Source organism: Ictidomys tridecemlineatus, chromosome 14 (genome assembly GCF_052094955.1).
Source record: "Ictidomys tridecemlineatus isolate mIctTri1 chromosome 14, mIctTri1.hap1, whole genome shotgun sequence".
In the NCBI taxonomy this organism is placed as follows: domain Eukaryota; kingdom Metazoa; phylum Chordata; class Mammalia; order Rodentia; family Sciuridae; genus Ictidomys; species Ictidomys tridecemlineatus.
The window spans coordinates 34,316,581-34,343,126 of record NC_135490.1 but is presented as its reverse complement, the minus strand read 5'-3'; the positions used below and the strand labels follow the sequence as shown (position 1 = coordinate 34,343,126).

The following is a 26,546-nucleotide window of genomic DNA, read 5'->3' as shown; positions in this document are numbered from 1 at the left end:
GACTTGATGTTGCCGAATCCCTGCCACCCTCAGTAGCCCCTTGATAGGTGCTGTAGTTTCAGAATTACCCAAGTGTTCTTCTTTATTGGCCAGAAATGATTTTGTATGTGTTACTTCTGCTAACGAATAGTCAAGGTTTCTGTGTCTATCAGTGTTGTGGCCTCCAGATCAATGTCACATTGCATCAGGAACATACCAGCTCCTTGTTTTCTGAATTGCTCTCTCCGGAGACAGGAGCTGACATGAATCTTCTTGCCTACAACATGTAGAGGGAGAAGCCCACTAAGGCCTACTCAGTGAAATTCACCCTAACAGTTAAAGTGGATGAGCAGGAAGCCAGAAATAAATGACTGATGATCTTTTCATAAGTGTCCCCTAAAGAAAAATTAATGATCAAATATTAATGATTGATTTCCACAAAGGAGCAAAGACCCTTGAACAGCATTAACTTTCTCCCAATTTTACTTTTGTAATTATATCATGCTGTGCTGATTTATGTGCTAGAATTCTGGGTAGGTGAAAGAATGGTTTGATTTCAGTAACAGCTTTTTAGCCACAAAAAGTTTTAAATAAAACACTGGTATATACACCTCAGTTTTTTTCTTTGGAGCAGATCCAGAATCAGAAAATATTTCAGCCAAATGAAATTTGATTTAGGTTCACTCTCATTTGACAAAGGAGGATACTGAGACACAGAGAGGTGAAGTGATTTTCCCCAAATCTCACAAATTGTTAATGGCAGGACCTGGGCCAGAGTTCAAGTTTCTTCAGTCTCAGTTTGTGGCTCTTCATTTCTCAAAATCTCTTTTCCTCAAACATAGATGCTTCTTTCCTGGTATAAACATTTTCTAGGTCCTACATCTCAAAGAACTCTCCTGCTAAGTCTCCTCCTTGTCTGGCCTCTCTACCTTCTACCTTCTGGAAAGCTCTTTGTGAAGAGTTGCCACTCTTCCTCTCAATCACCACTCAGTCCTCTGGCTTGGTGCTTACACTCTTTGAAGTTGCTCTCACTGAGGTCTCCGCTGACCTCCGTATTGCCAAATAAAATGTACACTCTTTACTCCTTATTTTATTTGACTTCTCTGGAACATTTAATCCTACTGTCTACCCACTCCTTCCTAAAAATATATTCATTTTGGGCTCCTATGTATCATATTCTTGTGGGTTTTCTATCCTGACTGCTCCTTTATGGATTCCTCGGCAGGTTCTGTTTTCGCTCCACAAATGCCAATATTGTCCAGTGGTTCTTCTCATTTGTGTGTTCTTAGAAATGCTCCCATGTATACACATAGCTTCAGCATCCCCTCTGGGCTAACCATCCTCAAATCTATATGCCCTGCTCTGATTCTTTTTCTTCAGCTTCAGATCCACATATCTATGAAAATAGGTTAGTTGCTACTTACTATTTATTTATAGCTTTCATGCCATTTACTTTGTTTTTACTAACCACTTCTCCCATTCCCCCTCTCCCAGTGTTAACTACTGTCATTTTCCTAGTTTTTGTTTTTGTGTGTGAAAAACTATGTTGGACAAGTTCATAAATTTAGCTCACAACCTAAATGTGCTGATAAATGTGTTATTTTGTCTGTAGCTTTCTTCCTGTCATCTGCCCCACCCCACTCTCTGCTATGGCAAAAAGGAAAAAAAGAAAAAAATATGAACTCAGTGTCCAATCTTGCTCAAACCTTACTCAACCAGGCAGTTCAAGCTGTCTCTCCAGGGGTTATTTACCTTTTCTTGGATGGAGAGGTCCAGTCTCTCAGAAAGCCTGTCCATCACCCTGCTCATTTCAACAAGAGAGGAGGAGGAGTGGGAGAGGTAAAGCTGTTTGACTTTTAGCAGGAATCCTCTGGCCCTGCAGCGTCCATCTGCCATCCTGTGGCTGTCCTGGCCTGTGGGTGATGAACTTTAATCCAAATGTTCAGGAATACCCTTCAGACCTCTCTGGTGCTGAAGTTGTGTGTGGAGGGTCAGGGGCCTTTTGGTGTGGGCCAATGTTTCTGTTGGTTCTCCCTGATGCTCCAAACTCATCCCAGTGGCCCTGTCACTCTTGGCTGAAATGCCCATTGAAACCTATGCAAATGTTCTTTCAGATAAGTGCAGGTACCAGTGAGGGCAAAGGGCAGGCCTCTGGATATAGTTAGCACATGAGACCCAGGAGTAGCTTAGGAAAGCTAAACCTGGGTCCCTCCTCTGCCTGTTGCACAACCAAGTTTATTTTAATGTCTGTGCCCAGGTTGGAATTGGACATCCCCCAAGGTGGCCTTTGCTAGAGTCCTAGACTAAGTGGTGGTAGAGAGGGTCAAGGACTCTCTCTTCCCTCAATGGAACCTGCACTTACCTCCCCCACTACTCCCTCACATGATATGTTTAAAAATAAGTCCAAACAAAACATGGTCTGTCACAGATGGGTATGTTAATTCCTTTACTGTATGACAGGATCTGATGAGCATGGGTCCCTCTGGGTGTGGATGGCTATATCCTCAAGGAGCAGATAAGGGGTGTGGATAAGTTTTCTTAGTAAAACTCTATCTTCATGTATCAGTATTGACTCCTACCTCAGTCCTTATTTGGCATTTCTTGTACAATGTATACGTTTGAAGGATTCTTAGGGCAAGTGACCACATTCAACTAAAAATGGTTTAAACAATGAAGTCATTTAATAAACTCTGAGGGTAAGAGCTTCAGTGTTGGTTTGAGAACTCCACAGTGCCACCAAGGGCCCAGACCTGTCCACCCTTGTGCTCTGTCATCTCAGTACATAGCCTTCTCATCTCCAGGTTCCTCACCTCAAGGAAAGCTACAGCTGCTCTGGACCTAACTTCAGCAGACAGCTTCATTTAACACCAGGAAAAAGGAGGCATTCCAAGCAGAAAGACATCTCCCATGTGTCTCTTTTTATTAGGATGAACATCTTTTCAGAAGTCATTCCCACAGATTTCTCTTCATTTTATTTTATCAGTAGCCATGTCACATAACCATAGCTGAAAGAAACACTGGAAGTAAGAGTGCCAAGCATTTCCAAAGCCTCTATTGTAAGAAGTAGGACCTGCCACCATGGAAGGAGAAGGAGGTAAAAAACAGTTAAGTAAACAATGGCACCTTCCACAAAAAAAACACACCACACTCTTTCCTCCAAGGTAATATTAGCCTTGCTTTGGACTTAAATTGTTACCTATATATGTGCCCATAAGGCAGGTAGATGCCTTAAATGCTCTCGGCTTCTACTCAACAAGGCAGAAGAGCCACGTTTCACTGCATAATGGTCGCCACCACATTAATGTATATTCACAAGTACTCTATAAATCCTAATTTTGCATAAAAGATGGATTATTAATAAACGAATTTACAGAAATACAAGCACAGTTTTTTAAAGGAAAACCTCACATAATGGTTACATCCCACTTTTTTGCAAAAAACAAAAACTTGGTTAAAAAAATCTGATAATTCTGCAGTAAAATACAGAATCTACTACTAATTTAAAACATTACCCCCTTATATTTATTTATTGGTGGTACTAGGAATTGAAACAAGGGGCACTTTACTACTGAACTACATCCCCAAGTCTTTTTATTTTATTTTGAGATGAGGTCTAGCTAACTTGCTGAGGCTTAAATTTGCAATCTTCCTGCCTCAGCCTCCTGAGTTGGGTATAGCTATGACTTTTTTGCATTTTGATTTTTCTATTCAACATAGATTACATTCTAAATTCTATACATACTATAGTCTATTCTGGACTTTCTGAGGTATCTGGTCTTGTGTGAGTGACACACAAAACTTAAAAAACACACAAAAATAAAACTTCATATTTTACTATCCAATAGAGTTAGGCATCTTTAGCTTTCAAAATCTTTTTGGGGGCAGTAGAGATTTAACTCAGGGGCACTCAACCACTGAATCACATCCCCAGCCCTATTTTGTATTTTATTTAGAGTCAGGGCCTCACTGAATCGGTTTGCACCTTGCTTTTCCTGAGGCTGGCTTTGAACTTGAAATCTTCCTGGGTCCACCTCCCAAGCTGCTGGGATTACAGGAATGCGCCACCACACCTGGCCTTCAAAATCTTTAAAAATATTTTTTCAGGGTTTATTTTGGTAATGTAGTCTCTATTTAGAGCTGATATATTCTTTAAAAGCTTGATTATATTCATATTTACATATACACACATATTGACATGTTGACAAAGCTCATCAGCTATCCTGATGGGGTGGGGGGGGTATGAGGGGGTGGGGCATCACAGCTTCAACTACTCATAAATAATGTGAGTAGTTGCAGCAGGTTCTAGTTCAAAGATTAAACATGTAGTAATACATGTTACTTCCTAGAAGAATCAGTCTTTCTCCCATTTTCTTTAACTATGTAGCCATTTTAATCTCTTTCAATGGAAACATGGTACACAGGGAATATTTCTCCATACCAAGTAGACAGTAAGTTGCATCCAACATCTGGCCTCAGTTTTAGAGAACAGTAGTGGTGATGGAGATCAACATGCTGCTTCTTGAGAGAGCAGTGGCCATGCAGCCCTGGCAATTGTTGCTGTTGTGGATTATAGATAATTACGATTTTTTTACAGAGGAACCAGAAATCCAGTTTTTATATAAATTTCCTTTTTCAAAAATAATAATATTAAATACATCTGCCAGCCAGAAGCCACCCACTAGCTACTAAGCTCTGAATTAGCCCTATGTATTGCCATTACAAATTAATTTTATTTCTGTTAAATTTTAAACTGTCATTTTTCAATTGATCAAATCAAATACTAAGCAAACTAAATAGCTAAAACCTAAAATAACTCAGAAGAAGCTATATATAAAGTTTTACTGGGCAATGTTAATATCGACCTTAGGGGACCAAATAATATTTCTCTAATGACTTCCTCAGCCTGTTTGGGCATAATCTTGTTTATTCATTTTAGTCTGTTAATTTATTTACTGAGTATTTATTACACCCAAAGTGGTGGCAGCTCAGTAAGGAGAAAAGAATAAAAGACATGAGACTTTCCCTGGATAGGCTTACTTTCTTAAAGCTGACCTATAATATCAAGCAGTTAATACCAATATTAGGCTTGCTTTGGACTTAAAGTTACATGCTTATATGCATGTACAAACACACATACAATCATTTTATTAATGTATTTAATTTTTCTAAAAAAGTGTTTGCTGTAATGCAAGAAAAATAAAACCCCCAAATTCTTGCAAGAGAGTTCTTTGCTTTCATTAAGAGTCCAAATGATGGGAAAATTAATCGAGGTATTTACCTTTAAAATAAGTTTTAAATCAATGGGAAAGAAAAAAAGAGCTGAATTTGGTTTCTCTTTTCATCCTGAGACATTAAATTATGGTTTCAGTGTTATTGTTTTTTAGAATTTTATAATAAAAGAAGAATCAGTCCTACCTTTACTTTAACTGGAATTGAAGAAAAATCAGCAAATTTATTTTGATCTGATTTCCTCTTACTCTTAACTATTTTCAAGTAAGCATTTCAAATATTCCATTTTTGTTTTTATGTTTATATTTTGTTTCTATATTGATTACTCTTAAGGGAACTAAAAACCTGCCATCATTTATGGTATTTATTAAATTGGTAAAGTTTTTTGGACTGAGACATAATACAGAGAAATATACTTTAATTGGCACTTCTATTAAAGTGATGGAGAGTTCTGGAACAATTTGTAGTTTGGTTCGTATGTTATTAGTAACTCTGAATATTGTGAAGCTGCATTTGGAAAAGATATTTTTTCTTCTGCTTATGCCAAGTTGTCTAGAAAACACAAAAGAACACGCATAAAATTTGAAATCACTTACTCTAGAAATGGAACCATTTAAAAAGTTCTGTTGTTTTATAATTTGAGGAATGGTTGGTTGATTTTCAGGAGGTTGGAACTTCACTTATTGGATTTACTATGACTAGGTTCATTCCCATCTTTTGCTTATTTCTGACAGAAAGAATAACAAATTAAAAGAAGATATAAGTCAACAAGAATTTCAAACAGCCATTGGAAACAGGTGGTAAGAATTTACATATATGCTAATTTTTAATAAAGTTCTACAAATAATGTAATCTTTGGTGATTTTACATTTCTATAGTGTACACAAATAGAGCACCACAATTATCTTCTGTCTCTTCACAACAAAATGACAGAGAAAGTTTTTTGTTTCATTTATGATATAAAGCCACATGAACTATCATTAAAAAAAATACTGGAATTAGTTGATTCTAGGTGAGAGATTTCAGGTTTTATCCTACACAGTAAAAAACAAAAACAAACAAAACAACAACAACAAAAACCACCAATGAGAATTTTCTGAATTTGCAATAATAGTATTAACAATCAACCATTGTTACTTCTCTGTTTCTATATGTCTTGTTTCATCTCTGATTCTAGATACTGTTTTATGAGTCAGTTCATGCATGGTTGGAACAAAGCTTTATTCCTGCCTTGTGCCATGAAAGTCTCTTAGCCACCAGATGGCAGAGTGTCCCAGCTTTAGCCTGAGCATTGTGGTTTTTCCCTGATTGCCAAACACGATTTACAATTACTGTGAGTGGCCTTCAAGCCTTTCACTCATGTAACCCTAAAATCATTTTGAAAATGTATAGTACCCAAATCTTTGAAGTTTATGTATAAAATTATTCAATACAAATTTATATAATTGAGAGATGTAGTAACTTCTGGTATACTGAAAATATTGAAATGTTAAAATCAAATTGTATATAACTTTTTAAATGAATCTGAAAGGGGTTTGATAACTATCATCATCTATTTTTTTAAATTTCAAACAAGCTCATCTTTTACAGTTGGAAATTGTACTGCTTTTTCTCCTTCAAATCTTATTACCCATTTTATTTCCTCTACAGAACTGTTTATTAACATATTTTATGCTTAAAAAGCTGTGATCATAAAATTATTTTTATCTTCATAATTAACCATCTTGTGTTAAGGTGATATGAAAAATAAGTCAAGTCAAAAACATTAACAGATTAAACATTAAACCTTAAAAAAAAAGCTTTGGTCACTTTATTATATGTCTCAAACAAGAGTATATGAATAAATGGAATTAAATGGTTTTTATTCTTGTGACCATAAGATGCTAAGTGTCAAATTTTCACTAACATGCAGTTGATCCAACATTGTATACATTATTACTTTTAATAAATGGCTATATCAAAAAGCAAAATTAATTGTAAATGCATCTCTGAATGAGACAAATTGGGAGGCTAGAAGTTTTAATTATTCCTTTTTGGGGGGTCAAGGATTTATCCTCTCCCAGGCAATGAGTCACAGTTAAAATACTGAATGAGGAAGAAGTTGTTCTTTCTTTTGTAAAGTAGAAGTCCTGTGACAGAAGGGAAAAGAGATCCAACATAAAGAAAGTCTGTTAATTTTAACATAATATAGGCAGATTTATTTTATAAGAAAAATATGCATATGATTTGAAAATCTAGAAATCAGTTTCCTTAGAACTGTGGCATTCAACTGAGGAAGATTTTACTCCACAGGGGATATTTGGCAATGTCTCCGGACATCTTTGCTGTGACAGCTGGGAGCAGGGTGCTGGCATCTGGTAAGCAGAGGACTAGGATACTGCTAAACCACTCTGTTCCTAAACCAACACAGCTGAGAGCCCCAAACCTACCAAGTGTTCAATAAATGTTTGTGGAAATAAAAGGAAAATGAAAAGGAGGGAAGGAATAACACAATCGGCTGTAGACAGAATCATAAAAAGAGTCTTGGACTCGGAATTAAATCTGCTGAGGGCTGAGGATGTAGCTATAGCTGTCATAGAGCACGTACCTAGCATGCACAAGGCCAGAAAGCCGAAGTCTTCAGAGTACTTCTCTCTTTAGCACTCATTCAGTTTTCTTAACCAATAGAAATCCAAAGAATGAAATTCGTAAGTTTTCCTAGTATTATTTAAGTTAAAAACTCCTAAAAATATAAAAAGGACAAAATGACCCTTACATATATTACTTAAATAATAGCTATAGTGAATAATAAATTGCAGTTTGTTTTGTCTCATCCCACTTTTCCTAGATAATGTCTGCTAATTAGTTGATGTCTGTTATTTCTCTAAGTTTGAACAGTCCTATTTATACCTTTAAAATCTGGAGTATAAAACATTAATATGGCTTCCAACATTTCATATTTAAGAGATTCTTTCCTAACACTAAAAGTACAGTGTTCTACTGGGGGCAGGTATGTACACACACACACATATGTACATACATATGTGCAATAATAGGAATGAAAAGTCATCTTTATGGAGATATCCTAATGCTGAAGTTTAGAGCCAATTCCTTGGAAGTTTAGGCAATTGCAAAGTTAAAAGGAACACAGTCCTCCATAAGACCACCTGCACTTCTGATACCAATTACAAATTTGGAGGAGGACAGGCTGGTCTCCAACCATTCCGAGTTCAGTAATTTACTAGGACTTACAGAACTCACTGAGAGCTATTATACTCACAGAGTTCATCACAGGCAAAAGTCTCAGATTAAAATCAGCAAAAGGTAAAAATACACAGGACAACATCTAAGAAAAATGCTACACAGAGAAAAATATTATATTTGGAACTTCATTTGTCTTCTCCCCATTGAGTCCAGTCATGGTATTTTCTCACTATCTGTGTCTAAGAATATACACTGGTTATTGCCCACCAGGGAAGCTCACCTGAGCCTTGATGCTCTGAGTTTTTATGGGGGATCCATTAGGTAAGTATAACCTATTGTCAGCTTCTCTGGTCAAGATGATACTCTGTGACCCACAGTCCTTACCCTATATAACATTATTAATCTTTCTGATGTGGGTCATCCCTACCCTAAATACTGTCTGGTGTGACCAGTTCTGGGTCTACATTACATTGACAGATGCCAGGATAACCCAAAAACCCAGATAAACAAAGACACTCCTACCTCCTATGATAACCAAGGGCTTAAATGTTAACTCCCAGAAGTTGAGGTCAAAGGCCAGACAGACTTCTTTTGAGTTAAGTTTAAATAAATATTCAATATATTTTAGTTGTGAAGTTCCATGAGTTTTGAAAAATGTGTATATCCATGTGAATACCACCACAATCAAGATATAAGTTACTTCCTTTCCATCACCCCAGAAAGTTCTCTCATGCTCTCTTGCAGTAAGCTTTCCTCTGTCCCTGGCTGACTTCCTTTTATATGATTTTATATATACATCTGGATTCATACAATATGTATTATTTGGTGTTTTCTTTCATTCAGCATGTTTCTGAGATTTAGTCATGGTATTAGTAGTTTGTTAGTGCTAGGTAGTGTACCTATATACCACAATTTGTCTAATTCACCTATTAAACACTTAGGATATTCCTATGTGGGGGCTACTTTGGACAAAACTGTTAAAAACATTCATGTATAGGTCTGTATGTAGACATATGTTTTCGTTTGTTGTAGGTAAATATCTAGAAGTAAAATTGTTGGGCTGGGTGGTGAGCATGTATTTAATTTGTAAGAAACTGCCAAACTGTTTCCAAACATTATACATATCAGCAATGTATGCGAATCCAACTTCTCTAAAGCCTCTCTAACACTTGGTATTTTCAACTTTTCTAATTTTAGCCATTTTATTATGATTGTAATTTGCATGTCCTGATGATTTAGGGTGTCAAACATCTTATCATGAGTTTACTGACAGCTGTCCATCTTTTGTGAATCTGATGAATTTTTTTGTCTATTTTTAATTTGGTTGTCTATCTTCTTATTAGTATATAATAGTTTTTATGTATTTTGGATATTTTCTTTGTTAGACACATATGTTTGTGGTTTGCTTCTTCATTTCTTAATGGTATCTAAAGAGCAGAAGCAGAAGCTTAAATTTTAAAAAGGCTACATTTAAAGATTATTCTGTGAATTTCAATCACTTTTATAGCTATTTTGTTGCCATCAAAAAATTACAAATATTAACCAATAGGCAACTGATGAATTTCAGGGAAGTTTCTGATTATTAAGGCTTTATTCTAAAATGAAGTAAAGTGGGTTGTTTTGGGGGGATACCAAGGATTGAACTCAGGAGACCTCAACCACTGAGCCACATCCCCAGCCCTATTTTGTATTTTATTTAGAGACAGAGTCTTACTGACTTGCTTAGCGCCTTGCTGTTGCTGAGGCTGGCTTAGAACTCAGGATCCTCCTGCTTCAGCTTCCCAAGCCACTGGGATTACAGGTGTGTGCCATCGTGCCTGGTAAGTATTTCTTATTTTTAAACACGAAAAGCATTAAAACATAATATCCTAGGGCTGGGGTTGTAGCTCAGTGGTAGAGTGCTTGCCTTGCCCGGGTGAGGCCATAGGTTCGATCCTTAGCACCACATAAAAATAAATAAAGAAATAAAAATAAAGATACTGTGTCCATCTATAATTAAAAAAATATTTAAAAAAGAACATAATATCCTAAAGGATTTAACATGTTTTCATTTGTTCTGGTACCCCCACAATCCACTATTTGATTCCTAAAGAAAATTGGCATTTGGGAGCAAAGCTGTAATACAATGATTAAATACTGAAGCTGGAAGATTCAAATATAGACAAATGAAGACTTTGCTCAGTCAATCAGACACTGAATTGCTTTAGGGATTTGGTTTTCCTGATCAACTTATCTGTGATTTGGAAAAGTCACTCTGATTTTCTAAGTTTGTAACCTACTATCAGACAGGAATTTAGCCTCCCTATAGTTTTCATGCTTACTTGATTGTTGCTACTTAAAATTAAGGTCTCAATAATCACAAAGGTATTCTAGAGAATGTGTCTCATATAAGTTTAAGCAATAGTTTTTAAAATCAAAACTCAAAAAAATGACAAGTCATGTCTTTCTCCCTTCTCTGAATCTTACCCTCTTCACCTCCCCCAAGAACTCTGTGAAAAGAAGTTCTTATTAGAGATAAATATAAACATATTTGTGCTTCATAAATAATAACTAATTTATAGGGAAGAATAGGTAAGTATGGCAGGGAAAATGAGTTTCAGATGTAAAAAAGGAAGTCAGATATAACATGTTCAAAAAGAAAGATGAGATATAAAATAACTTTTTAAAAATATTATTTTCGAAGTGTTTTATAAATTTCCATTAGAGTATTCCATGAACTAAGCAAACTTTTAGCTAACATTCTTGGTATTTGATGGCTAAGATCATAAAGAGATAAATACAATAACTTTCTCCATCTCTTCTGAGTCTAAAGCTGAAGCAGTAAGAGAATCTATGTCCCATGACTCAGCTTTACACTTTATCCATATCCTACTACTCTGTCCCTGGTGCTCTGTCTAGGGACTGTAGATAGCCATCCCACCCTCTAAGGGGTTAGCTGGGCCAACTGAGAAGGGGCCATGACAAAGAATAGCTTAGGCATCCCTCACGTCAGGCATAGAAAGAGAACAACTAATGGGTAAGAAGAGTCAAGTGATATTGATCGGTGGCTCCCCAGGGTTGAATTCAGAACATGGTCTGCTGTCTCCTGGGTGCCAAGATTTGATGGAAAGGGCAAAGGACAACTTGAACAATGTGGGGTGGGCGGGTGAAATCTCCATTCATTGTTGTTCATGTGGGAATGGAGTGCTCAGAATGAGGGGGATCTTGACAAGGCTCCCTGCCAGCAACAGACTCTTGTTTCTTATCAGAAACCTAATACTTCGTGCCTCTTCTCACTGCTGGGACTGGAAAGAGTGAGGAGGGCATATTGGTACTACTCAGGAGAGATCTTGTGTGAAGAGAACCTTTATCCTTAATGGGGAAAAAATGGGGGAATGAAAAGAAAAGATTCGAAAGAAAAAGAGAAGAATTAAAAGTCAGAAAGGCATTTCAGAAAACAGACAAAATGAAAAAAAGAATAAGCAAGAAAGGGGCACTAGGTCACTAGAAATCCATCTCTTTTTAAAAATTTAGCCAGCAATGTGGGGTGCAAAAACAGACACAATTCAAGAAGGTAAGCTGTGAGGAGAAACTGAACACAACCCATACACATACATCAGTAATGGGGTGGTGACATGAATTATGGCATAGCCACACATATATTTAGAAAGAATAACTATACAATTATTTGCAGAATCCTAAGATTAATTGAAGGCAAAAATGATGGAATAAATTAAAAATATGATTTTATTTTAAAAATAATACTTTACTCTGTATATTGAAAAAAAATCATCTGGAGTTGAAGCATCTGAAGGTAGTTATTCTTGAAGAAGGAAGGGAGAGAGGAAAAGAAACAATTATTATAAAAGGGAACTATGTTTCATATTATGCATTTTTGTGTTAATTCATATTCCACTGTATATTAAGAAAACATCAACAATATAGAAATATTGTGTTGCAAAGAAGAAACATTATAAAGTGGAAAAACAAAAATTTTATAATTTGAGGTAAAACTAATTTATATACAAGTTTGTCCAATCTATATTTATGAAATGGTGATGCCAAAGTAAAAGTTTTAATTTCAGTTAAAGAATGTTAGTCTTAAAATGACACAAGTGATAAGCCTTTAAAAGGCAATGATTATGGTTACAAATGTGTGCTATATTATACTTTATTAGCAACAAAACAACAATGACATAACCCATAGCAACATAATTTACCTGCTGATTAATAGATATTTTTCAATGATTATTTTCTTCTGATTAATTTTAATTACATTCATCTCTTCCACTATGTTTTTTAAATATCATAAACCCACTCTGATGGCTTTTAATTTAAAGGCAGTGCCTCTTACAAAAGATTCACAGAGCAAAGAGGAAAGGGAGAGCAAGAAAATTTTCCAAATATTACCAGAATATTTAAAATCAGATCTTTAGAAAATAGCAAGATGTAGAAGCTGACTACAATAGTCAGTCTGCACAGATAAATTCATTGGCTATAACTTTCAAAATAACTAGGTTATATATGAAAAATAAGAGTGATAATAATTTCAACTGGGACTTTGGATATTCTTCCACTTATCATTTAGGAAAACTGCCTACGTAAAATCTAGCTACAGGCATAACAAAAGAGTGTAAATCTTTTATTTGTTCAAAATTACCCAGGAGCTATGTTCCAATTAGTTTGCATGTTGCAGTCAGGTCGGATAGGGTTACATTTAATAGGATTTCATCAATAACTCACTTACACAGAGCTGGTGCTCTCTCTAAAATTAATGTGCACATAAAATGTATTGTCTAGGATAGAAACACTTATACTGGGATTTAAAATATGATTTTGGAAACCTGAAGGCCTGTATTATCCATTTCGGGTGGAAGAAAAGTAAAAGTTCAGAGACATTTCTCCCCATTGTACCGTAAAAAATTACAGGCCAGTCAGCGAAGAATTAAAAAGCCAGGATGAGGAAGTCAGTCCAGGTGGGAATCATTAACACTCGGGACAGTATGAAGAGGCCACAGGAAACAGTCCCCTTCTGCACCATCTGGACCAAACTGAGGTACTTGGGAAACAATAGAGGTGACACATCTCTGACAGGAGAAGAGCGGCTGCAAACAATATAATGCATCTTGTTCTTACAAGAAAGTAGTCACCGCAAGGGAAATTTAAAACAACTAACCCTGCTTCCTGGTCACTTGCTCTTCAAAAGGCCCAAAATTTCCTCTCGGGTTTTCTTAAGGGTTTCCTACCTCCCTCAGCACATGGGCCAGCAAGCCTCGTCCCTCGTCCTGCCCACAGCCTTCCCGGCATGCCCCTCGTCCTGCCCACAGCCTTCCCGGCATGCCCCTCGTCCTGCCCACAGCCTTCCCGGCATGCCCCTCGTCCTGCCCACAGCCTTCCCGGCATGCCCCTCGTCCTGCCCACAGCCTTCCCGGCATGCCCCTCGTCCTGCCCACAGCCTTCCCGGCATGCCCCTCGTCCTGCCCACAGCCTTCCCGGCATGCCCCTCGTCCTGCCCACAGCCTTCCCGGCATGCCCCTCGGCCTGCCCACAGCCTTCCCGGCATGCCCCTCGGCCTGCCCACAGCCTTCCCGGCATGCCCCTCGGCCTGCCCACAGCCCAGTTGCCCCTTGCACTGTGAACTTTCCCAGAGGCCTGTGAGTGCTTGTCTGCCAGCTGCAGACTGTGGACAACTCACCCTCAGATTCCTGCCCCTGGATCAGGTAAAGGCCTTGCTGTGTGGCTGAAAAAAAATTCTTCAAGGTCAGATTTCCACGAACTCCCTTAATGCTTAGAAAATCTCCCTCACCTCCTCCCACAGCATCCCATGTGACCTTCACAATCCTGAACAAACAGTGCCCCCCACCCCAGGCAAACCCACCTAGATGCAAACTGCCTTTTCAGAAGTCAGCTCGATGTTAGACAATCTAGGGAGAACACCTGCTCAGGATCAAAACATTTCCTCTTCATTCTTTTGCACAAATCTCCAGCTTTGTCCTGTCTGGGCCGTTGCCTGTTGTCTAATTGTTTTGTTCTCCAGTAACTCAAATGGATTAAAATTCTGCAGAAATCGAGTTTTACTCCTTGGAGGAACAAGGAATGCAAAGGGAGTGTGAGGAAACTAACCATCCACTATTTCCCTACATAGTGTTCAGGTGTATGCAAACTTTGCCCAATTGTATTGTTAATATTACGAATGTCTGACATGAAGAATTTAGAATTTATAAAGTAGTTTTATGTGTTTATGATATGTTTATTAGCCAACTTGACCCTAGAGAGGTCAATTGAGCGCAACAATCTGGCCTGTTTTATAAATGAAGAAACAATTCTGTGAGAGATTTAAGAGATTGTCAAGATCTCCCACAAAGTAAGTGGCAGAACTGAGAACCGAAGTCCAAGACTTCTCACTTTATAACTCATTCTAAGAAATTCCATTTTAAAAATGTCATTACAAATCATTTTTTCAAAGTCCTTTTCTCGTGTTCATTCTGGTTAATACAACTAAAGGACTACTCTATGATGTTACGTATCCCTTTCTTTTCGAGCTCAATATGATAAAAACTAAATGAACAAACAATAAGGGAAGTCGCCTCATTGAGAGGTTTGGAATGATGCTGACTACTTGTTGTTCATACTGCCACTGTCACATGCAAATTTTTCATATCATAATAATATTGGTTATTATTGTTACAGCTGAGAACTTAAGCTACTTACCCATGACCTGCTTACCCAGGTTAGTAATTAGCCAAAAATAGAAGCTAGATGGTTATGTTTGTAGTTTCTTTTAGTATCTACATCTGTCTGGCCTCACACCATTTTTATTGCCACCCTACCCAGTGGAACCCTTACCCCTCCAGATGTCCTATGTGTGTGTGTGTGTGTGTGTGTGTGTGTGTGTGTATATATATGTGTATGTATGTATATATATATATATATATATATATATAACACACATATATATGTCCTTTGAGAATTCTTTTATCCTAATGTAAGAGATCCTGGGCTTCTTGTTCCCTCTTTAAAACCTCTCACATTTTCCCTTCTAAAATCTTCCCGTTGTGCCCACTCAGTCCATGAGGAACAGACTCTGCTCCATTCTCAATTTCTCTAAATGTTACTGATGTGGTAAAATTCCAGCTCTTAGCTGAGGACTCAGCTTCCCCTGTCACTTTCAAGAGGAAGAACATGGACGGAACTGGAGACTGTCATGCTAAATGAAATAAGCCAGTCCCTAAAAGTCAAAGGTCAAATGTTTTCTCTGATAATGCAGAAGGTAATCCAAAATATGGGGGGAGGTAGATAAAAAAGAGAAGAAAGATCAGTGGAGTAGATGAAGGGGAATGATGGGAGGAGAGGAAGGATGGGATAGGAAAAAACAGTGGAGTGAATCTGACCTAACTTTCCTATGTACATACAAGAATTTGACCACAGTAAATATCACCATTGTGTACATCCACAAGACACTAATTTAAAGAATACCATAAATAAGTAGCAGAAAAACCAGTTGAGAGAGGGAAGGGAAGAAGAAGAGGGAAGAAGAAGAGGGAAGAAGAGAGGGAAAGGGGAAGTACTGGGGATTGAATTGGAACAAATTATATTCCATGCTTTTATAATTATATCAGAATGAATTCTAATGTTATGTGTAACTAAAAAGAGCCAATAAAAATTTATTTCACAATAAAAGCAAGAAAGAGCGGTTGGGGTTGTGGCTCAGTGGTAGAGCTTTTGCCTCGAATGTGTGAGGCACTGGGTTTGATTCTCAGCACCATATATAAATAAAACATAAAGGTGCATCAACAACTGAGATAAATAAATTTTTTTAAAAAAAAGCAAGAAGGAGAGAGAGAAAGCACATCCTCCTCAATCTTTGGCCTCATTTTCATACTATTTTTCTTTAACCTTCTTTAGGACCTTCAGAGATCTCAGTGACCCTATGATGGGCTGGGGTTGTGGCTCAGTAATACAGTGCATGCCTAGCATGTATGAGGCACTGGGTTAGATTCTCAGCACCACATAAAAATAAATAAAGGTCCAACAACAACTAATAAAATATTTTTTTTAAAAAAGGATTTTATTAGGACAGTTTTAGTTTAATTTATAGTTGTTGGGATTAAAGGGGAATATAATATGTGTAAAATCCTTAGCATGCTGCTAATGACATATTAATTTATCAGTTAATGTTAGTTTTTATTTGTATTTCTACCCTCTAAGTGATGGAGGTCTTTAGGGTACTTAAGGATATAAACTCTTTTGGGTATGATCCAAAACCAAATATAATATCCAAAATAACTACATCTCTGAAATCACACCTTCCGACTATTCCTGACTAATGTCTCCTACCTGCTCTATCTAGTCAATTAACATCTTTGCTCTCTCTCAATTTCTCTTAACTACATACTTCTTTTCTCTTTCCTTTCTAATCTGGACACAGCTTAGATTCTATTTTCCTCATGATAGCTATTTTCTTGTAAATTTCTAAACTCCTTTGATTTGTTGTCTTCCATTCACACTTACTAGCATATTCCCAACCCTCACTGAACCTGACTGCTTGTCTTCCCCTGCACCAGGCTGTATAGTGCTGCTGGGGAAAATCATATAAATCAGTAGATTTATATCACTATTATTATTATTATTATTATTTTATTTATTTTTTTATCACCAACTTCTCTGGGGCTCTCAAAATATTCTGTCAATTCCTGCTACTTTTTTTAGGCAACTCCACATTCCCATTTTCCACTGATTTATTTCAGAACTTTTTCAATTTTTTCAAACCACATGCTTCACATTTACTTTCCTCTCCCATCCCATTCTCAGTTGTAAACATTGCAGCCTACTTTACACAAAAATTTAAAAATAAAAATTAAAAACTCCTAATATCTAAAAGCCTATAAACCCATGCTTCTTTACTTCTCTACTTCAGTGAAACAGGTATTTTTTTATGGTATCATTACAGATGATTTTAATTACCTTCTGTATTTTTCTATATAGCCAAAATTTTTATAATGAAATATTGTTTAAAAATAATAAGAATGAACAGTAAATAAAAACAGAATCCCAAAATAGATCTGTGGTAACTGTTTCTGCCTTTAGCCATCATGAGAAGAAACACAAAGGGAAACATACAAACAAAAATAATCCATGTTTTCAGTTACTTAGTACCACTATGGTTGAAAGAGATATTCTTTCACCTTTCTGTTATCTTTTTTTTACACGCTCTATTGATAATTCCCTCTCATTTTTTTCTTGTCTTAAACTTCTGCCTTAGTACTGCCTCTGTCAGCATTTAATAGTACTGGTTTTTCTCATCTTAAAAATAACAACAGTCTCAACTCTATTTCTCCTTCCTGTTTCCTTCTCTTTCCTTTTCCCTCCTTTTCTAAATTTCTTGGAAGAGAAGTATATTCTCAGTTTCTGTCCCTTCAACTTCCACTGACTCCTCCACCCAGTAAGTTTAATTTTGGACTCTTCACTCTCCTACAATTACTCCTGCCAGGGTCATCAATTCCTTATGTCCAACTTCAATACAAATTTGCAACAGCTGAGCTTCTGTCCATGGGCAGAATTTCTTCTTCAGGGAAGCCTTGGCTCTGTTTTTAAAGCCTTTCAACCGAATGAATCAGGCCCACCCCTTACTTAAAATCAATTTATTATGAAATTTAATCACCTTTGTAGGATACTTTCTCAGCCTAGCCAAGTTGATACACAAAGAAGACCATCACAAATAGTTCCTAAGCTTTTTTTTTTCTTGGTACCAGGGACTTAACTCAGGAGTGCCACATTCTCAGCCTTTTTTTGTGTTTTGAGACAGGGTCTTACTAAGTTGCTTAGGCCCTGGCTAAGTTGCTGAGGCCAGCTTTGGACTTATGATCCTCCTGCCTCAGCCTCCTGAGCCACTAGGATTACAGACATGTGCCACCCCACCCAGCAGTTCCTACACTTTTGAATAAAGTCCATACTTCATAAAAATAGCTGCTTTTAATGCCTCTATGGGCTGGTGCCTCCATTATTCCACATGAGCTTTGGACCTTAGTGAGATTAAATTCCTTTCATTTCCAAAATGTGCCTATTCTCACCTAGAGTGTTCTATCTTTTTTTCTACTTTACCTAGTTGACTCTTAACTCATCTTTTCTTTCCTCACCTTTCATCTGAGTTAGAGCATGTTGTCAAAAGCACCTTTAATATTTTGTATTTCTTCATCATATCTTACTGCAATTTTTTCTTTACTTTCTGCATTCCCTTCTGGACAGCAAGCTATATCTTATCACTGTACCCCAAAGCACAAATATCATGTGTAATGCATGATTGGGGTCCCCACATATTTGTTGAATCAGGATTTTATCATTTTATTAGAAGTCTGGTTTATTTTGTGAATATAAGATGTCCGTACTTAGAAATGTTAAATGCATTCCAGCCCTAAGTTTAATTAATTTTACAGTATGGGTCATCCAAACACTTTTTATTAAAGTGGTAATAGAATGGAAGATTTTTTTAAATTTCTGTTGTGTATGTCATTTCTTTGTTCTTTAATTGACAAGTAAGAATTATAAATGTTTACATTGTACAACATGTTTTGAAATATGTGTACATTGTAGAACAACTATATCAAGCTAATTAACATATATTATCTCACATATTAACAATTCCTGTGTTTATAAGTACCAGTATCCTTATAGTAAACACAAGTTATTTTTTATTGACTACTTAACTACTTGTCTCTGCTGCACATGTTGGCTGCATGAAAATAGGTACATTGTCTGGGATTACAGGCATGTGCCACCACTCCCCACTTCAATCACTTCTATTTTCATTATCTCACTATCTCATGACCACTCAGTATTTGAGAGTTTAGACAACTGAAAAATGAAAGCTTAAGTTATTTTTCCATGATGACATAGCTGTACAATGGTTGATAAACTAGAATCAAGTCTCTAGATTTTTAATCTGGTATTCTTTCCAGGATGCCTATTAAAAATATTTTCTTATTAAATACTAAATTTAAGAGTTTATGTCCAAGTAAAACTCAAGAATTAATGTTTATTTCTCAGGAAAAATACCAAATATTTACCCCTGAGTACTATTAATTTCTAATTAATTTTTTTGCCATTAACTTTTTGTTAGAAAACAATGAAGAGAATAAAAGGAAATAAGATTAAAAGTATTTATGTGGGTACCATATTAAATAATTGATTCTACTCTTTTTCCCAATTTTATTCAAGTGAAAAAAAGGATATCTTACTGCAGAATCCCTGAGATGCTATTAAAATTTGAGTGGTTGTGAAATACTCATATGGGATAACTTAATTCTTTGCAGCCTGTAAAAAGAGTCATTTTTGTTTTTTGCATTGTTGTTGATAGTGTATATGGTTTATTTTTATAATTACCAAGGAAATAATAATGAAAATGGAAAAAAAGGATCCTTTATGATGTTTTTCTTTCATTGCACAGCCAAAAGAAAATATATTCCCTTCTTTCCCAAAAGTCAGCTGGGTTTTATCAGCTTTGCAAAATGATGAATGAATGCCTTGTTCATTATTATTGCTTAAGTCATTCTTATTTATGCCAGTGATTCAAGCAAGGATTATGTTTTGATTGTTCTTGAGAAATGAAAACACTTTCTTGCTGATGAATAAACACTGGCACTTTTTAAATATTTGTATGCAAAATGTCCTTAAAGCCATTATGAAATGCTTTGCAAGAGCATTAGGAAGCTGTTTTTCGAAAGGCACTTTTCTTCTCTACCTTTTCTTTCATGCTAAGCAGTCCAATTGAAAGCCCTTTCAGAGTTAACTTGTTTAAGCAATACCAGTGTTTTAGTGTAATGAATAACTTTTTTTTTTTAGAAGACAATCACACACAATTCAACATGCCGGTATTTCTATTTCTGTGCTCCACCAATGCAGGGATTCTGTGGTAGAATCTCTTTCTTTGAGAAAGCTGAAGCGATCAAAACCCTGATTAACCTCTGATATTCACGTGGTGCTCTTGATCTTGAGGACTGCAGCAGTAACAAAGCGTTAATGGCAGCCATATGCTTAGGGTATTGTGGATATGGGTGACCCAAATGTGAACTTGGGGGGTGACTGATGCTAACTGCTATTTGTTTCAGGTTTGGTGTAGAGATTACTGATGAAGAGTTTGAGTTGCTACTTGACAGAATCCTCCTTGATGAAGATGGAAATGTCAGATACCCCCAATTCATCACCATGTTTGATTCCTGGTACTCCTTTCTCACATTTTCTCATTCTTTAGTAATTTTTGTTCTTTTTGTTTTATAGAAAATGTACTCCTAAAAGAATTAGGATTTTTAAAATTTTTCTTCCTTATTTTGTATCTCATTTACTAATATTTTGTTATAAGTTACAAAGGAATTCAAAATAACCACGTTAACAAAAAAGTAAAATCTTTTAATGTTGAACCAGAGCAATGCATTTAAAAATTTTTAATGTCTCAACACCTAAAAATGGACATGGATGGGACAGTGAGACTTAGATGACAAAAGGAGGAGTGTAAACTGTTTGCCAAGTTTGGAAGAAAATTCCTAAAAGTGGTAAAAATCAGGTCCTGGAGATGAACTTTCCCGAATTACACTAAACTACCTCCTCATTCCCACACTGACCTTTGACTCTTTCATTTACCTCTCCATTTATAAGGCTTCTTTTTATATATCCTTCCACTTGGGTTCTTCTGGGACTGTAGAGCACCTGACTATTGCCAATGGTTGTGTTAAAGGTAGAACAGGAGTGCGTTCTACAGTGTTCCCAACTATGTGTCTCTTTTATGTAAGCCAGGATTTTACTCTTCTATAAAATATTTTTTTTGTGTATTTTACAGAGTAGTTCAAGTCTTAAGTTTTTAAAATTCTGCTTATTATTTTTTCTCCCTCAAACCCCTTAAGACATTGTGGTCCCAGATGGTTTTGTCTGAGACTTTTTACTAAAATATAGGTTTCTTCTTCATAAAGTTTCTTCTTTTATTAGAATAATTTTTAAAAAAGGACTATCTTTACCCTGTGTACCTCCTGGATTGTCCCCAAATTTCATGAATATACTCTTTAGTCTTCTGTTAGTTCTTGATAACAGAGTAGACAGAAACTAACCTGGCTTGATTTGAAGGACATAATAACACATACCTCTCCAATTATTTTATATTTCACCTACCATGGATCCTGAATTTTTACCTCAGGAGACCCAATTCTGCATAAGAAGCTGTTAAGATGCTAATATCCCTGAGAAGGCAATATATTAATCTGTCAAATGTAATGGACTTACTTCCTAAAGACTTCATGTAGCCTTTAATATTGCTGGTTTGTGAATCTTTAATGAAAGAAGAAATGGATCTTGAGACAAGTAGTTTATTTAAAAGAGGATCTCAGAATATACTGGTAAGGTAGTGGGAAAGTGAGACCAAGAAGGGAAGAAAGCCCGTGTAGGATTAATTAATGAGCAAGTTATTGGAGTGGGCATCTGGGGCTTTCACTTGCCTGGAGCCTCTGGGAAACTGTATAGAACCTACCTTAGGGTTGACCAGCTGAGGACAAGGAAGCTGGAGTAGCTACATCCACTTCCCACTACCTGGCATTGGTTGAGGGCTACTCTTGGCAGCATAGATAACCTGGCCCTGCACAGAGGCTGTTAGGGCATGCTGCGAATCTGAGGATACCCTCAGGCAGAGTCATGGGTGTCTGCAGGGGCAGCCCTTTATAGGAAAGGGATGTAGAGTTGTGGAAATGCCAGTAGTCCTTTTCTGAAGGTGGATGTTTGCTACTATGGAATATAGTCTAAAACCATTTCCCCAAATCACTTGGCCTTCTTTCATAAAGCATCTTAGAGACTAGCATTCCACAGAACATATTTTGAGAATGTTACCTTAGGTAGGTAGGTTTATCAGCTAAGTAGTCCTTATCTTAGAAAGACAAGGACAGGTGCCTGAGATAATAAAGTGAAGGAAGGGAGAGAGATGTGCTTTTTAAAGAAAATATGGGGCCTAGGGAAAGAGATACAAGCAAGGTGATATCAGTGGAGTTTTTTTGAACACTCAGAAGACAGCAGGGCCTTAGGTTCAAGAGTCATTGCCAAAGACAAGGGGTGTGGTAGAAAAAGAGGGAGACGGGGTTGGGGGGTGTGGTGGGGCCTTTGGTGACCAAAGATAGAGTTGATGTGAGCCTGGCCTGTGCCTTTCTCAATAAGAATTGAGATAGCTCTTTTAGCTGTTTGTAGTCTTGATTCAAGATATGAAATATGAAACAGCTGACTCTAATTTCATTCTCAATATGAGCAAATGACTCATCCAATATTTTTCTTACCTTGTATAATTATTATTACCATTTTGTCAGTAAGAAAATTGATATGAAGAAGTGATTTGCCCAGATTTCACAAGCCAGTTGACCCAGGCACATCTGATTTCAAAATCCACTAGGCTTTCCCTTATTCCACACTGAGTCTCTGAATTACATAACAAGAATAATCATAGTCCCATTGAACAAATGTTGATTATGTGCCCCATATCATGCTAAGAGCTTCCTATGCATTATGCAATTTTACAGTTAAGACCAGTTTTCTAAATTCTGCTTAAGTTCACTAATGCATTACTAACTATCCCCCTCATCTGCCACAAAGGATGATTTTATATATATATATATATCTTGGTGATGTGATGTAAAAGCTACTGAGCTGGGTTTTAGGTGACTTGGGTAATAGGAGTTATAGCTTGGATTTTCATTTAATAATTATATGACCTTGATTAAGTCTTTAATATTCCCTTACTCTGATTTTTTTGTATATAAAATAAAAAGTTTAAGACAAAAAATCTCTAAGGTCTTTTCTAAGTCTAAGTTCTACTTGAAGCAGTTTACATTCTTATAAATATTAAAGGAGATTTGAAGAGGTCATTTTATATGCTTAGATTGATGGTGTCATAGAAGCAAATATTTTCCTGGTAAATAAAAGAACTAGTAAGGCACAAGATTGAAATAACAAATCCATTTCCAGAATCTATTTTATAATCATCAGACTAAAATCAATATAACAAACTTTTATTGAATATTTACTTTGTTTACAGTCATCCAAGCATTCCTGAATAACTGAAACAAATGTTTCTTTTAAAGAAATTTCTTTGCAAATTTGTCACAAATCATACATATATGTATACATATGGGGAGAAAATGTACATGGATATATATATGGGGAGAAAGGACTATAGCTGTAAATAATAGTGAAAAACTATAGAAAACATGTATAGAATGTTTAAAAGTCCTAGGAGTATTAACAACATAAAAACCCATATCATTTTAGATTATTTTGATTTTACTTCTTTGTATGTCCCATCTTTACTGTCCTATTTTTTATGGATACACACAAATAAAAAATAAGTTAAAATTAATGTTTTGATCATAATACAATTTTTTGGAAATTTTACAAGTAAAAGAAAATTACCAAGTCCATTAAAAACACATGATAGACTTTGTGACATTCTCACACCAGATTAGTCCCTGAGGAGGTAATGGAAATTGTTTCTCCCTGTTTATGACTTGTCTCATTCATTTATGACTTGTTTTATTCATAACTTGCCTGATGACATTTCCATGCAGGTGTATGCATGGAATTGAGGAACTGCTTAAAGGCCCTTTGGAAGATGGAGCTGCCCAGACTTTATCAAAGTCTCCTGGGATTCCTTGGGAGTTTTTACAATTGCCAGGTTGTCGGTTATCCAGGACCTTGGCTGCTTGTTAAATAGAGTGCTTCCTTTTAGGAAAAGAACCTGTAATAGTTTCTTACAACTGAGGAAATTAAGAACCACAAACTGGGTTGCTTGGAACAATAGAAATGTATTCTCTCACAGCTCTGGAAGCGAGAAGTCCAAAATCAAGGTGCAAGAAGGAAAGTACTTCTTCTAAGTCTCTAGAATTCTTCCTCACTCCTTCCTAGCTTCTGTGGTGACTGGCAATCTTTGTGTGCCTTGTCTTACAGTCACATAGCCCCAGTCTATATGTCTGCTTGATGTATTGCATTTTCCCTTTATGTCTCAGTCTCTGTCCCTTGTATATGGATTAAGAACTCCAAAGCAACCTTATCTTATAACTAATGATGTCTCCAGCTACCCTATTTCCTAATAAGGTCATATTCTGAGGTACTTTGAAGTAAGGGCTTAAACATATATTTTAGGGGACACAATTCAACACCACAAACCCTGTTATAGACCTAACATACTTACTTTCTTACAAATTTTGCTGAGGGAAGGAGAAAAAGAAGAATTATCTTCTGTATGTTCTCTGATAATAACAATAAAAATAGCTAATATTTAATGCCTACTATTGTCAGGCATTAGATATTGATGCATTAAATTCTCATAATAACCTATTAAATATTTTAGGTAGGAGAAACCTGGGACATAGAAAGTTACTTGCCTTTTCTTATCCAGTTAGTCGTGATGTATCAGAATGTGAACCCAGATTGACTGGTTCCAGAACTCACATACCTAATACTTCCCTGGCTCTCTGAACAGTGAATATGAACAATCATATCTTTGCTAACCAGAAAGGTTTCCTATGGACACTAAGCACTTGAAAGGTAGCTTGAAATAATAGGCTCTGACATTTCAAGCAACTCATGTTTTCTGGTCACTTATTGCCATTTTTCAAAGTCCAAATTGAAATGCTATGTAACCAAATAAATACTGGATCTCAAAGTCATAGTATAAAAATACTTAAACATCTCATTGATGATTTTTAAACTGATTACATATTAAAACAATTATATCTTGGTTATATTGGGTTACCTAAAATATATTATTAAGACTTATTTTACATTTTTAAAACCTTTTTTAATATATGTGTGTGTGCTTTTAGAAAAATTAAAATTACTTACATAGCTTGCAGTATATTCTTGTTGGACAGCACCAAATTAGACAGCAAGTCTTTTTAATTAGAGCAGGAAGCATAATGGAAGGAATTACATTAGTCTTCATCAACACCAAGAAAATTAGTTCCTAATTAATGTCTTTGTTTAGTTTCTCTATATGTAAATATGGTAGAAAACTATAATTTTCCTCACAAGTTTAATATAACTAACAAACTGAACAAAGGTAATTATGAGTCACTTGACCCAAGATGTGAAAAAGGCTAGATAACTACCCATTAAAGCAAGAATATTATAAATAATGAGATAATCCATATTAAATATGAATTGTAAGATTTATTTATTCCTTTTAGCAAATAAATATCTATTTTTGAACTATACACACTGAATCCAGAACAAAATATTTCTGTGGTGAGAAAGTTCACTGTAATTTCTGGCTTTATAATTTTGTCTTAACAATGATAATTTAGCAAAGGTCTATGAGGTGGCCATTGAAGGTGTTGCTATCTCCATTTTATAGACATAAGAACATACCAGAGAGGTTCCTAATGCCCAGTTGGTCAGGAGGCATGACTGGCACTCTTGGTCCCAAGGCCAATGCTTTTCTCATTATAATTTCCAGCTAATGGAAATTGTGGGTAATAATTTTTAGGTGTGGTGGTGATCAGGTGTTCTCCTCAGGAATGGAATATGTATATAGGTAGATGAGAGAAGGTTACAGCCTCTATGCTATTATTTGACATGATACATTAACTTGTGTAACCAATTTTAACATAAGCCAAAATCCTGCACCTTTACTCTGTACTCTGCCAGGACTATGAAATTTCCACAGTGGCACTTTTATATGAAAAAGTTCACGAAATATATCTACTTAACAAGTATAAGAATTTCAGACATTCTAAGCAATTCATATTTTATGGACACTTATTGCTATTATAAGTTCACTTATTATTATTATCTTTTAAGTTAAAGCAATTCATGGTTATTTTAAATGTCCAAAAAACAGAAGAGTAAGTTTCTGCCCTTATCAACTCCCTCCAAATCCAGCTTTCCAAAACAACCAGTTGATCATTAATATTAACATATAAGTCTGCATTTAGTTTCATGTCTCTCAAATTTATCATAAATTGCCACAGTGCTCAGTATGAACCTTTATACCATTTATAGCTGTATATATATTACATATAAACTATAATAATGTTATGTGTATATAATTTGACGTTTGTCCTTTGTTGTCATAATTTGAATAAAATGTATAAACCTGATATTCATTAAAGGTAATAACTCTACTAAAAATATATGTAATTTCCAAAAGAAGTTGTTGT

The 26,546-nt window shown here is 35.9% G+C and overlaps 2 long non-coding RNA genes across 4 annotated transcripts in view; one reads left to right on the top strand and one right to left on the bottom strand.

Annotated features, from left to right (window-relative positions):
• Positions 1-2,638: 2,638 nt before the first annotated feature.
• Positions 2,639-11,698, bottom strand: LOC144370331 (uncharacterized). The gene is made up of 2 exons (XR_013430313.1): positions 7,796-11,698; positions 2,639-5,935 (listed from the first exon to the last, which is right to left on the bottom strand). It is a non-coding gene; the product is annotated as an uncharacterized LOC144370331 (long non-coding RNA).
• Positions 11,699-13,843: 2,145 nt separating this feature from the next.
• Positions 13,844-26,546, top strand: part of LOC120884299 (uncharacterized) — a 39,848-nt gene continuing 27,145 nt past the window's right edge. For 2 of the 3 annotated variants that reach the window (XR_013430312.1, XR_005726693.2), the window contains exons 1-3: positions 13,844-14,090; positions 15,061-15,100; positions 20,475-20,585. This is a non-coding gene — a long non-coding RNA (uncharacterized LOC120884299). Of the gene's footprint in view, positions 14,091-15,060; positions 15,101-20,474; positions 20,586-23,954; positions 26,480-26,546 lie in introns of those variants that run through there. The other variant, XR_013430311.1, reaches the window with a different exon arrangement.